The 15,221-nt window shown below is 43.6% G+C and overlaps 1 pseudogene; it reads right to left on the bottom strand.

The window, feature by feature from the left end:
* Window positions 1–712: 712 nt before the first annotated feature.
* Window positions 713–2,188, bottom strand: LOC143603139 (protein DMR6-LIKE OXYGENASE 2 pseudogene; annotated as a pseudogene).
* Between the last annotated feature and the right edge of the window lie 13,033 nt (window positions 2,189–15,221).

Raw genomic sequence — 15,221 nt, forward strand, 5'->3', positions numbered from 1 at the left:
GTGTTGGTAAAAAAATGTAAAAATGTAAATTAGAACTAAGTCTATGTGGTATGGTCCTGGTAACGCCAGTAATGGTGTTGTGGTGACATCAGTGGCCTCACTAAAATACCAAGCTCCTACCCCATGCCACTAGTAGCGAGGTCTCAAAAGACCCAGCCCACTGACACCACACACAATCATTTTTTTTTTCTTTTTTCATTTGTTTTTTTTAATTCAAATGATATATGAAATAGTAAATAATTATGTATAACATATGTTGAATGAAGAGGTCGAAAGGTGAAAGAGAAACTAAGGTTTTACTGATATGGTAAATGATTAAGAGTGGTGAAGAATAAAATATAATGCATAACATAATAGTTTTGTTATAGTTTAAAAGTTAAAACTAAAAAAGGTTACATTGTATCACCCACTGTTATTTACCATCATGCCTTTTAGTTGAATATTGTTTCCTTGCAAAGTGTTGAAGAGATTGTGACAACATGGTAGTTAGTTGCTTGATATCTAACGGGTATAACCGAAGCATGTGGGTTTAACCACTATCCAACGGGTTTAGAACGAACTTTAATAATTGGGTATGAGGTTTAGAATACGTAAACACGCCCCAAACCGACCCATTTCCATAACCCAAACCTACACAAAATGCAAATAACTAAAAAATCTATATTATAATATTATTAATGCATTTAGTAATTAATTAATTAAAATGCAAATACAAGTACATAAAGTAAACTGATCAGATGGCAACAAATAAAAAGACAGTCAAAAGAGACTTAAAATTATAATACTATAACAACCCATAGTATTATGGAACTTTATTCTAAGAACATTAAACAACGATAATAGATGATATTCGAAACTTTCGATGGCTAACGGATTAAGTTTGAGTAGTCATGAACATAGCCAACCGATTGTTGGTTGCGGGATCTTTCTTCACCATCGACTTCGCAATGTATTCCCCATAGGTGAACGGTTTGTACACAGCAGGCTCATCATTCGTTACTAGTTTTGAAGCAGGACTTATAACTGTGTCACGTGTAGGGAGGAACACACAAGGTATAGATACACGTCCTTTATCCTTGTTCACCACAACTCGATGGAAAACACTCTTGTACTTGTCATTACTTATCACCTGAATATTACAATATTATTAATTAGCAATTTAACCGAAACAAAATTCGATCAAAAGCGGATGGAATGATGGTCGAACCTGAATCTGATCACCAATGTTGATGACGAACGTGTTTGGAATTGGATTGACTGCAACCCACTGACCGTTTTTCAATACCTGAAGACCAGGGACCTCATCATTAAGAAGTATGGTGAGGAGATAAGCATCAGTGTGCCCGGGCAATCCATAAACCGAATCTGGTTGAGGGCATGGTGCGAAGTAATTCAAGACCACACGTTGACCGATTTTCCCCAACTGTGTGTTCATGTTGTCTCTCTCGAGCCCTAAGCTCTCTGAAATGGCCTCAAATAGTTGTTGTCCTAACCCTCTTATACCCATGCAATACTCCGCCACATGATCCCGAAAGGACGCGGGATTTATGGGCCATTCATTGATATAATCCTGGGCCGGGTCGAAATGAATTGCTAGGAAATCTCTCCAAGTAGAGCCAAAGAAGTTGGTTCTGTCGTACGAATACAGCTTGAGCTTTTCTTCTTTCGGCAACTTGAAAAATTCTCTAGTGGTCTGCATCATGTTGGCCATGGTGGATTCTGGTACCCCGTGGTTTTTAACTTGAAAGAAGCCATGATCATGGCAACCTCTGCCGATTTGGTCGACTACATGAGCGCGATTGGGACCGTATAGATCGTGTAGGTCAATGAGAGGGATGGATTCATAAACCTTCACGTCTTGGAGATTGGAGAGTTCGGGGATGGGGTGGCCAAAGGTTGGAGGGACTTGATCAAGTTTTTCAGATGTAACAATGTCGCTAAGTAGTGGATTTTTTGGGATTTGATCAGCCATTGATAAAGATATTTGTGCTACAAATGAGAATGTATTATCATGCATATATAGATGGAACCTCACCAACCCGTATTAAAGCATTCACGTTACCTTTTTGAACATTGTTTTGACTTTTAAACGACAAAATGTTATTATCTTTTGTATTGATAAATATTTCTATACAAGCTAGTCAACATGAAATTCATACTTCAAAGTTTGAATGCACAGAAATTAAATGTGGAAAATGAAAACATTAACCATTTACTCATTTAGCATAAATGTCAAATCTGTTCTGCATTAATTTATTTTCTTAATTTTGTATAATTATGCTGGAATTACTTACGAATGATTATTAATTGTCCTGGTTTGCTTTTTTTAAAACGATAATCAAATTTAGAAAATCATTAATTAGCAAGTATTATTATTACTACATATTCTCTAGTTGATTGTATCATAACAACTTTTACAAATACGTCTCTATAGTTGGGGATAGAGAGAAAGATATATACGTCAGCAAGTTGCATTTTACAGTTTAATTCTGAATTTTTTTTAATGACTTTATCTGCTGGTCATATGTTAGTGTGTTTTGTTAGTAAACCATGGAACCTTACTGAAGAAACACTAACCGGACCCCAGACAGATTACTGTTAACCTGGGGGTTGGAGAGATGTTTCCCACGAGGGGTTAGACCCTTGGAAGATGGTTCTTCTGATAACCTGCAAAACAGACACCGTGAGCTCGCCACTGAGAAGGGGGGGTTCCTCCTTGTGACCACCCTCCGGCGTGAGAATCAGACTAGATTGCTCTTTAAATATAAAAGTATATTAAGAGATTGCTAGAGCAGATATCAGGTATAATATGATGATAATGTAGTAAGATATGATAAGATGAGATGGTCATACCATTTGTGGTATTTATAGCCGAAGGTAGGTTTCCAAAGAGGTATGGCCGGCTGCAACAGTGTTCCTGTTCCACCAACAGTAGCCTACGCACGTGCCCTGCTGGTAGTTGGTGGGTAGGTAGCGGCTGATAGCGACCAGGCCTGCTGTATACTATTCCTGTTCCACCAACTGACGGCTACGCACGTGGTATGGCAGTAGTTGGTGAGTAGGCAGCGGCTAATAGTGACATACAGTGCAGGAGCATGCTGCTCGCCATACTGTTGTCAATAAGCTGTCGTATCTTTAGTCAGATCTTTTTCCCATACCTCGTCAGGTACAGTACAGAAGATCTTCCTGTATCGTACGGACTGGCTTATTTGGGCGGGAGTATTCCCCCTCCCGCCCTTGTGCGGGATAGTTCCCGGCTTCGCTCATTCCTTCAGGTGACACTGAGTGATTGAGAGCTAAGTGCCTTGTGCGTGTAGCCCTGCTGCGCGGGTGGCCTTCCCTGATGGCTTGTATCCGAGGCTGCGGGGACAGGCGGAGTCCTTCACCATCGGGAGGCATTTCCTGCGGGACCAGCTTGCGTACTGCGCGTAAGGACGTCACGTCTCTGAGCATGGTTGGTCCTGCGGATCCAGTTGGTTTCTGCGCAGACGTCCCTCTTCAAGGTGAGTCTTGCGGGTCCAACTAGGCTCTGCTGGGACCTACCTCTTCAAGTCCCCCCAGTCCAATGTTCTTCTCATGAGTGTTTAATAAAGTGAGGTGAACTTTTGGACTTTAAGCAGAGGGTTTTGAAAAGGGTTTTTTAAGGTTTTCCATGGGGATTCTTCCCGCGGAAGTCCTTGTCACTTGCAGAAATTCCCGAGTTTCCTGCTTGGTCTTTGGGTATGATGCGGGTAGGCTGTAACCTCCTCGCAAGTCAGGAGCGTTGAGTCCCACTTGTGTGGATTCTCCGTGAGGTTTTGGTAGTTTTGAACATAGTGATCAATTATGTTAAAACCACCAATTCCATCCTGGAGCTTCAAACAACGTAGTTCCCGACGTTCCCGCTATGCGGGGATGTTATTTCCGTTTCCGCAAGCATTGCCCAGAAGATCCTTCTTGGTTTCAATTCCCAGCGGAGCGCTAGGTATGTGAAGGGTTTTGCCTTAACACTGTACCTGCGCTCGTCTTACGGTTACTTCCAAGGTATTCCTGGCGTCAATTCCCTGCGGGTGCTAGGTATGTGAAGGGTTTTGCCTTTACACTGTACCCGCACCCGTCTTATAGTTACTTGGCTGCCGAGGTACTTGGCTTCAATTCCCTGCGGGTGCTAGGTATGTGAAGGGTTTTGCCTTAACACTGTACCCGCATCCGTCTTACGGTTACTTGTTCGCCAAGGTTTTCTTGGCTTCAATTCCCTGCGGGTGCTAGGTATGTGAAGGGTTTTGCCTTTACACTGTACCCGCACCCGTCTTATAGTTACTTGGTTGCCGAGGTACTTGGCTTCAATTCCCTGCGGGTGCTAGGTATGTGAAGGGTTCTGCCTTAACACTGTACCCGCATCCGTCTTACGGTTACTTGTTCGCCAAGGTAAGGGGGTATTTTCCCGCTTACTTTTTAATATTTTTAAATTTTGAATTTTAAAATTCGAAAGGTTGGTGGAAAGATAGGAACAGTTCAAACCTCTGAAACGTCGTGCGACAGTTTCTTCTGACTGTGTCAGGACGTGCAGGAAGTTATGGTGACGTGACATTATATGGTCATTCCAGACGCTTTTTACGGCGCGTCGGCGCGATTTTTCGGGCGCGTGGCCGCGAAATTACTGGCACACGTCCTGTCAACAGCTGTTGCCAGCCTGCTTTTTGCCACGTGTCATAGTTTCATTGCACCTTCGATTTCTCTCTCCTCCGCATTAAATTCACCGCATTAATTGCGATTAGTATATAAAGGGGGAGAGGCCTCTTTGTAATCTACACTTTCACCTTTCTTCTTCTTCTTAGTGATTTCCGGCAAATACTCCCCTTTTCAGGCAAGCATTTTCCCGAAATCACTTTCTTCTTTCTGCAAAATGTCTTCTCATGATGCTGAAGCTGTAGCCGACGATAGGAGTACTGCTGGCGAGTGCCAGTGTGCTCTACCTTTCGATCAGTACCAGTATATCGTCAGGAAATTCATGCTTGAGTCTCTTGAGCCTGAGTTTCCTGAATCCCACCAGACTGTGTACGATGCCCCCAGTGGCAAGATCGGGGTATATGCTGCATTCTTTGTCTATGGGAACCTTAGGTTTCCTTTGACAAAGTTTGTGTACCGTGTCCTGGAGAGGCACGGTGTGCACCTGACCGAGGTGCATCCGATGGCGATTGCCAAGGTCCGGCACTTCGAGTGGGTGTGCCGGATTCTGGGTATTGAGCCCTACGTGGACCGCCTGATGACCTTCTATACTTGGAGGTGCGTCCAGGGGTGGTACACCCTGACAACCCGTATTAAGGGTTTGAAGATCTGCGTGACCGAGCGCAGTCTCCGATCGTGGAAGCGGGAGTTCTTCTACATCTCTGCCCGCGCCATCCCCATTGCCATGAAGTTCAAGAAGGGTCAAGCGCTTCCGAGCCTTCACGCTTCCAGCTACCAGGAGGCGGAATGGTTCGCGAAGATATCCCGGGTCCAATCTCCGGTTTACCAGTTTGCGGAGTCCGGGATGGTGCTGCTGGGGATGAGCCGGGTATGGAAGGAGGCGTCTCGGTTTCCTATCCTTCTCGAATACGGTTTGAACTCTATTCCTTATGGTATGTCTTGTCTTTCTTGCTGATATTAGTTTATTTTCTAACTGTTTCTTTTCTTTCAGAGGGGAATAATTTGGAGTCGCTCCTGTTCCCGCGGGAAGCTGACGGTCCCGTGCGGGTGGGCACTCGTGCTCTGGACGACAATGAGTTGCCCATCCTGGAGCAAACGGCGGATCGGTTTGTGGAGGTCTATCCGCCGGGCCAAGAGATCCTGAGCCACCGGCGGCCAGGTAAGGCGATATTCTATCCTCAACCCCTCAATGCTGTACCCGCTGCTGGAAATCCTTACATCCTGTCTTTTTCTGAGGAATCCGCAGATGGTCCTCCCCTTGTGCGGAAGAAGAAGGCTGCCGGAGGGAAGGGAAAGGAGAAGGTGGCCTCCACGGCTGATCCGGTGCTTCTATCTGACACCGAGTCAGATAGTGAAGAGGTGGCGGGGAACCCCGGTGGTGAGAAGACCACTGCTCCGGAGGCTACGACTGTTACCTCCGGAGAACCAATGACGACGACGGTGACCGGCGTCAAGAGACCGACCCCATCGGGCTTGTCCCCGCCCCTCCGTACGTTCAGGCTCAAGAAAACCCGTAAGTACAAACATTCTTTTTGTAGATTTATCATACTTCATAAATTTATTAACACTTATCTTCTTGTGCAGGCGTGGATGTTGACGCATTCCAGGGTGAAGTACCGAGTACCTCTCCGCCGATGACGGTAGGCTTGGTCAGCCTACCTGAGGCGTCGACCCAGGCGCCTGCGCCTGGTCCCGCTGGTTCAGTTGCTCATTCTGAGCCGACTGTTCCAGCCGAGTTTACGCCACCGCCGGCCGTGAGTGCGATTTTTACGGCGTCCTTCACCGAGCCGGCGGTTACGATTGCTGCGGATTCTGCGGCAGCGACTGCGGCGGCTGCCACCATGCCCCCGCCACCGGCACCGATGGCCGGCCCATCAGGTACGCATGGGAGTACTCGCCAGTCCTTGCCACCTTCCCATCTGCCTGACCTTTTGGATGGGTTTCCTTTGGGTTCAGGTGATGGGTTCGGCGGTTATCGGCCTGTTATAGACCCTACAGGTGCGTAGGGTTCCTTTGGCCTTTTTTCACTTTTAATTTTTTTTATCATCTTTTTCCTAACTGCTTTTTTTGTTTTTTGCAGTGTCGGATTCCAATGAAGTGTATGTTCCTCGATGGAACATACGCCGAGGAACAACCCTTCGCACCCCTGTGGAGTGCGTGGAATGGGCTCGCCACGCTGCTCCCCATGGTGCGTTGGGGGAAGCCATGGCTAGCTACCAGGAGGGTAGGCTAACCAATGAGCTTCGGGTTCTCCAAGCCCGGATGCAGCCGCGCGTCGAGCTGCTTTGTCGTGAAAACGACAAGTTGAAAGCAGCTCGCGCCAAGGATGTATCTCAGGCGCGTGCTCTTCGGGAGGAGAACCAACGATTGACCGCAGCTGCTGCGGAGAAGGAGAAGGCTTTCAAGGCCCTCGAGGTTGAAGTTCAAGCGCGACTCGAGGCCCGCTCCAAGGCTGCCCAAGCTGTTAACGAACAGCTTCGGCTGGCTAAGGAGACTGCGAGGAACGCGACTGAGAGGGCTACCAAGGCTGAAGCCGTTGCTGAGCCTTTACGCATGGAGAACGAGGAGCTCAAGGCCCAATTAGAGGCTCTCCAACGTGCTCATGATGCCTTGGCCATGGAAGATGCCAAGAAGCTCCAAGAGATCCTGGACCAGAGGGGCGTGCTTGACCACACCGAGCGGAAGCTTAAGGGCGTTGAAGAGGCTGTTGCAAAGGAAGTGCAACTTGCCAACCTCAATAAAAGCGAAGCCGAACGCGCCTGCACCCAAGCCCTGGTTGCCAAGGAATGGCTTCTTCGAGAAGCGTTGCCTCAGGTATTTTAGCTTTACGTCTTCACGCTTTCCTTTGTATATAGAAAAGGTGTTTGACACTTGTATTTTCTTTGTAGGTTGTGCATCGGGTCTTCTCAGAGACATCCTACGACGATGCTATGAGCGCAGCCCTCAACGCTTCTCACGAGGATGGGGAACGGGCTGGCTTCCTGCTTGGTCTAGGGTTCGTTGAGAAAGGCTTCCCGCCTTCCAACTTCCCTTTGTACAATGTTGACACTGAAGCCATATATGACCAAGCAGTAAATCAATATGCTGCCTTCCCGCATCCAGTGGTGGAGAAGGTGAACCAAGTAGCTGCTGCTGATGATGGGTTAGCCGTCCTTAAAGCCTTCCTCGAGCCGCCCCGTTCTTCTGATGGAGCGGGTCCAAGTGGAGGCGGCCCTGAGGCTTGATCCGAAGATCCCTTCCCATTGCTAGGATAGTCTTGTACGGATGTATTTATTTTCTTTTCGTAGGCGGGTAGTTACCCGGCCATTCTTGTAATAATTCATGTGAAATATTAATCTTTTTGCGTATAAGATCGTTATTTCCTTCTTTGGGTTCCTTGCTTTATAAACTTATGACTTGCATATTTAGTTTAAATTAGCAATTTTCCAAGTGTTTAGAATAAGTTAACCTGTTGAACGTGGTTGATAATGGGTTAAAGTTTTGCTTCCTCTTTCGTGATTGTGCGGGTAGAACCGTCACTTGCACTTGGTAGGATAGCTAAACTTTAACCTTCATCTGACCTGCGTGTAGGTTTTCCTCATCTTTTGAGGATAAGTTAACCTTTGAACGTGGTTGATAATAGGTGTGAAGTTTTGCTTCCTCTTTCGTGATTGTGCGGGTAGAACCGTCACTTGCACTTAGTAGGATGGCAAAACTTTACCCTTATCTGGCCTGCGTGTAGGTTTTCCTCATCCTTTGAGGATAAGTTAACCTTTGAACGTGGTTGATAATAGGTGTGAAGTTTTGCTTCCTCTTTCGTGATTGTGCGGGTAGAACCGTCACTTGCACTTAGTAGGATGGCAAAACTTTACCCTTATCTGACCTGCGTGTAGGTTTTCCTCATCCTTTGAGGATAAGTTAACCTTTGAACGTGGTTGATAATAGGTGTGAAGTTTTGCTTCCTCTTTCGTGATTGTGCGGGTAGAACCGTCACTTGCACTTAGTAGGATGGCAAAACTTTACCCTTATCTGACCTGCGTGTAGGTTTTCCTCATCCTTTTTAAGAATTGTTATGAACCGTTCGACGCGCGGTTGTCAATAGGTTAGTGTTCAGTTTCCTTTAATGATTCATGCGGATAGACCGGCACTTTCATTTGATGGGATAATTGAACTCTTCCCCTTTAACTGACATGCGTGAAGGTTTGCCACGTTATTGGGTTCGTGCGGGTAGGACCGCCTTCCCACGCAACGACTTCACGTGATGTGTGCCGTCACCAGTGTTGCATAGTTTAACCGTTCGACGCGCGGTTGTTAATAGGTTTTTATTCAGTTTCCTCGTTATGATTGGTGCGGATAGACCGGCACTTTCATTTTTGGGTGCTGAACTTTTTCCCCTTCAACTGACCTGCGTGAAGGTTTGTCACGTTATTGGGTTCGTGCGGGTAGGACCGCCTTCCCACGCAATGACTTCACGTAATTATGCGGTGAAAACCGGCATATTAGTGTTCAGAAGAGTATAAATGTAAAATCATCAGCTTCGATGTTCTTAAAGAGAATCATTTCCATTAGAAGTGGCTCTTGGCCTTTTCTTTACAAATTGGAATTGATTTACATGCAAACTGTGTAAATGAGCTCCCTTCCATGATGTTGGGATGGGAGTGCCATCGAGCCGATACGCACCTGGTTCGGGATCTCGTTCTTTACGCAGCATGTAGTCTCGATATTGAAGCTGGAATTTTGATTCGTGTTTTCCCCAGCTGGGGTTCTACACGCACCCGCCTGCTCAGCTTTTATTGCGCCACGAGGTGCGCGAGCGTCCCATCTCTGACAAATGCTTCAACCATGTCTTTTACGTCTGTGCATTCTTCAGTGTTGTGGCCTTTTGTCTTGTGAAAGTCACAGTATTTGCTCCGATCAGCATCGTGACGATGTCGGATTATTGGAGGCTTTGGCCACGGGAGCTCTTCAGTGGCGAATATCTCAGTGACGCTTTTGCTGAGTGGCGTCCACCTGGAGTTCCGGTGCGGCTGTGCATTATCCCTTCCGCCCAATCGATGTTGCAAGCCGGATGAGGTGTCAAAGTTTACCCTTGACTGCCAAATGCCTTGCTTCCGCTTTTTATTTAGTCGGGCGGTGAGGACGTTGTCTTCTCTCGTCTTCTGAGTGTAGAGGTTTGTGCTCTGTGGGAGATCTCTACCCAGTTGCTTCTCCGTTTCCGCATAGCGTTTTGCTGCTGTCATGATGGCATCCCATGTGGATGGCATGCCATCTTTACCCGTTAGGGTGCGGATGAGCTCTGGGTCATGCGCGCCCTGGATGAAGGCAGCGCGAACAAGATCTTCGCTGATATTGCCCAAACTTAGCTTCTTTGAGTTGAAGCGAGTGATGAAGTTTGGCAGAGATTCATCTTCTTCTCGTATGCATTTGAGGATTGTCCATTGCTCCTCGGTATACTTTCGTTGCTGGCTGAAGTGTTGGCTAAACTTCTGCTGGAAGTCTGCCCAGTCGTAGATGTGATTGACCGGTAGACGATCAAACCAAGCTCTAGCAGCCCCAACAAGCGTCATTTGGAACATGTAGCACCACGTGGGTTCCGTCCAATTGCTGACAGTTGCCCCAGCTATGAATATGTTCAAATGATCGTTTGGATCAGATATACCGTCATATGTGCCTATGTTAGGCATTTGTTTGGCACTCTTTGGGGCGATTGCTTCCGCAATGTCCCTTGCAAACTTGGACGTTCCTGCATTTGCTACGTTTGGTCTGAACGTTTTGGAGAAGTCTCGTGGACTTCCACCTATGCTTTTTGGTTTGAAGGCTTGTCCAAAATGCCTTTTCGGTTGGGATTCCATTTCCTTACGCTTCCCTTTTGCCCTATGGCGAGGGTTCGCATCGGAGTCGGATTCCTCCGAGTCATCCAAGTAATCTTCGAATTCGTCAGCCTGTTGGACGGAACGCAGGCGTTCGTCCAACTCAGCCTGGAATTCCTTTTGTCGTGCCTCCGCCCATGCCTTGACTTCATCGAGAGTTTGGCGGGGGAGTCTTCGTTTCTCAACCTGGGTATCAGTGGATCCCAGTAGGCGATTATTTACTGCACTTGCCCCAGCCTGAGTAACTGGGGTAGTGTTCGTAAAATTTACTTCACTTGCCCCGGCTTGGGTAACCGGGGTAGTGTTTGTAAAAACTGTGTTACCGGTGTTCATCCCAGTAGCTGGGGTTGTGGTTACCGGAATTTCTCTAACCATCTTTTGTAGAAGTTTGAAAAAACTGGAGAAAAATAAAGTTCTAGCTTTATGCACGGATGGCGCCAATGAAGAAACCCGTATCAGAGTATGCACATTACCTTTAATTGACATTATTAATATTTTAATTTCATCCTTTTGTTGTATTTATAAAAGTATAAGCTATGTACATGTTAGTGTATTTTTAGTGTAATTTGTTTTACAATGAGTTTGTAGTATATATATTATTTTTACTACTTAAAATAATTTCCCTAAGACAATGTACGAAGTTTTTTTTATGGTTTTTATACAACTCTGTCTACCATATATGTACTCATGGAACCTTATCACCCCGTAGGTGGGGAGGGGTGGTGGAAATCTCCTCACTCATCTCACCCAATTAAATGGTGCCACATTATCAACCCTAAATCCATTACATGTGATGGATTTTTACTATGGGTGGTGGTGTGGTGTGGTTACTACCCATAAATCTCAACTCATAACTTCCTCTTTGATTCTCTTTCCCAATATGTTCTTCTTCTTTCCTCTTCCGATTCCCTTTTCACCATCCCTTCTGGTATAGTAATTACTCATTCCGATGGGCAGCAACAAGCACCGCTGGAGATTCAGTCTCCTCCGATCACCCTCCAATCTCCATAAACAACCCACTCCCCCTCCCGAATTCATATGCCCTATCTCCGGCGTCCTCATGGCCGACCCAGTCATCGTCTCCTCCGGACAGACATTCCCCACGAGTTCAACTCTTCGGTTGCTTATCGTCCACGTCGGATGACACCTCCTCCAACAGCTCCCTCCATCCCCAACGGATAACTCCCCAACGGCTCTCTCCTCGATAAACACCCCCTCACTGCGTGATGGCTGTCACGCACACCACCCCCATCACGCGTGATGGGGGCCGGCGGCGGTGCGCAAATTGCCATTACGCGTGAGGAGGCCGGCTCACGCAACACCTCGCCCCCTCGTATTAGAGGATTCACATTTCCTTTAGGAATTATAAATATCTGCACAATATTTTTTCCCTTCTTTGTGGTATAAATTTATAACCTATAACTTTATTTACAATATATGTAATATATATATACACACACAAACATCTATTGCAAAAAGTAATATTAGTGCGGAGATGCAAGAAATTGATATTAGCAACTGATTAGACCATGCATAGTGATTTTAACTAATTATTTAGTTAAACTGCCACCTAGGTATATGTCGGCAAAAATGAATTCATCAAAGCTCCTTTAAATCAAATAAAGTGGTTTTAAGTAATTGCAATTATTACTCAACTAATTTTTATTCGATAAACATAAAAATTTTAAATAATAAAACCACACAATAAAATAGTAGATCACTATAATAAAAGAAAAGCTACAACATAGGAATAAAAAACAATAGTTGAGATAAGAAAAAAAAAACAAACGATACTTAATACAGTACAATTATGTAGCCATTGTAATAGTCATTCTCCTCATCGTTGTCGTTCTCCACATCATCGTTGTTCTCATCATTGTTCTCGTCATCATCGTCGCCACTTATGTGACTGCTCCATAAATGTTCTACCATCCTGGGAATGCCATGTACCTCGTGATGGGCCTCGCATTTTTTTGGATGTCACTAGACGACTAACTCCTCAAATCTATCTTGGCATAGAGATCAGTTATACCTAAAACCAGTGCAGTAGAAATCGCTAGGCGGTAGTCCGGTGGTGGGGCAGGACAAGAAATTAATAGAAATTAATCGGTTTGAAATTTTATATGCAATTTTTCAAAATTATATACACACTAGCTTTTTCACCGCGTGTCACGCGAGTTTATTTAGATTTTTTTTAAATTTAATTGTAAATATATAATTGTCTTGTATGATATGTTTTGGTATTAAAATCAAATATTACATGAATCAATAAATTAAGTTATGTTTATAGTTGGGTTTGAAGTTTAGTTTGTTTGGTTTTTGTATGTTTATATGGGCTTGTTGTTGGAGGCTTGTTTTGTATTTACATGAGTTTATAGCTTGGTTGGGCTTTAAGTATAATTTTGGGTCTATAGCATTGTTGTTATAATCTAAGAATTAAATAATATGCAGTACTTTTAACATATTTAATGTTTGTTGTTTTTTTATTGTTGTAAACAGTTTCATCTCATTTTGTTGAGAATTCTAAATTTTTTTGGTTTTATTAAGTTTAGTTTGTGGGTTTTTAATACCTTTGTATAGACTTCTAAGGCCCCAACATGTTGTCGTTGGCCTGAAAACCCTTGGTGATGGTCAAACTCGTCTCCAAGAATTGAAGTGTCGCATCCAAATCAAAATAAAAAGGCTCTTAGGCCTAGCACCTCAAATGAGTTATGGGTAAAAAAAGATTGGACCCAATATCTAATAAGAGGATTAAGATTTGTACCTATTTTATGTATAAAAAAAATATATATCTATATATAAATCTGTGTGCCCGACCTGTCGTCCGGGTTGCCCAACCCATCAGTCGGCTCTGGTGATGGCGGCGATGGTCCGGTGGCAGTGAGCCAGTGAAAACCCTAAATTGGAGAAACCCTTGATTTGATTTGGTTGTTTTCTATCTAATCTTTTGAACTATTGCAATAAATATAGAATGTTTGATTTGGTTGTTTTCTATCTGATCTTCTAAAGTGAGTTAGCCCTAAATATGGAATGTTTAATGCATGATGCCTTAGAAGCAGGGGTGTAAGTGAACCAGACGTCCAGCAAGAAGTTTGTTTATATTCGTCCGTTTAACAAACGAACCGAACATGGACAAAAAAATGTCATTCGATAAGCTTAACGGACGAACACGGACAAGGGCTAAGTCCGTTCGATAGTGTTCGTGAACGTCGGTAAAATTCGTTCAATTATGTCCGGTAATGTCCGTCCGATATTGTAAGTGTTTAATTAGATCTATCCAGTATTGTAATTTAATTGTGGAATTTCTAAGTTGGTAATCACATTTTTGTATCACTACATGTGTCTGATGTCACTTATAGTGATCCAGGTTTTCTTAATATACCAAGTGTTAAGTATATTTGGATATTATATGATGTAATTCCAAATTTGTAGGTAAAGTTGTTTGGATTATGTTTGGCATTAATATGTAACAGTTTATGTTTGTCCATTAGTGTTCATTAGTGTATATTGTCCATTAATGTTCACATGTCCGTTTGTCCGATAGTGTCCATTTGACCATTTTTGTCCATTAATGTTCGTTTACAATATTAACGAACAGACACAGACGGACACGAACAAACTTAATTTCTTAATGGACGAACACAGACATGAATTTTTGTTTGATAGAGTGTTCGTGAACAGTCCTTTTTTCCGTCAAAAGCGTAACATACAGACACAAACATGCTCTCGTCCGGTCCGGTTCGGTTCGGTCTGTGTACACCCCTACTTAGAAGTTATTGTTTTGTGGTGTTTGCATTGGTATTGTATGTGGCTGATTGTGCCGTGACAATATTCAGTTTATTTTCTCTCTTTTAGTCGGCAATGATGGTTATTAACTACTTGGCATGGTAACCTCGGTTGCATTCGTGGCTGCGCTGAGCCATACTTTGTTGACAATGGCAATGAAGAATTGTGTATTCGAGTCTCTTTGTTTTGTAATGACTATGATAATCTATATCTAAGTCGATTGGTTTTATTTTCTTCTTTTTTATTTCTTTTTAGTTTAATGAGCACTTTGCTCAAAGCTAGATATTGGGATCTAGAATATCAGTTACTCAGTTAGATTGTGTTCTAGATCATAGTTGTCGCAACCGATCTTATCCCTACCCGGCGCTACGCACGTGTTCTAAGCCTTATATAATCTAAAATGGCATTAAGTATGTTCGTCCTTTCAGTTTTAATTAACGAAGAAACACTTTATATAACAACTCGGGTTTTACAATTATATATTAAATACCAATGCCCGAATCGTTTTCATTTTCGGGTAATTTTTAATCAATAAAAACATCGTAATTATCGAGTTATTATTTTTTATTATTATTTATCATATATATTTGATTTATCAAAATAACTTTCAATTATATTCAATTTACACCCTAAACATTGTTTTAACTGTTCTTGTATTCACACTTAGACTGTAGGGACTTAATTTCAAAACTGTCCATATTTATTTTATCACCTCTTAACCCAAACCAAACTCAGATACGTAAACCCACATCCGTTTAACCCGTTTACCCATTTGTTTGCTTGCACCTTAATTCTCGTGATATAATTGAAATTGATTCACTAATCAATTGTATTGCCTAAAACGAGTTGCACCGACATAATTAATTTGGTAAACATGATCATTTTGATACGTAATTAAAAATTACCAATCCTTCTTTA

The sequence above is a fragment of the Bidens hawaiensis genome, unplaced genomic scaffold (genome assembly GCF_021521415.1).
Source record: "Bidens hawaiensis isolate Kalapana, Puna unplaced genomic scaffold, B.hawaiensis_p1.1 tig00001961_1, whole genome shotgun sequence".
NCBI lineage: Eukaryota > Viridiplantae > Streptophyta > Magnoliopsida > Asterales > Asteraceae > Bidens > Bidens hawaiensis.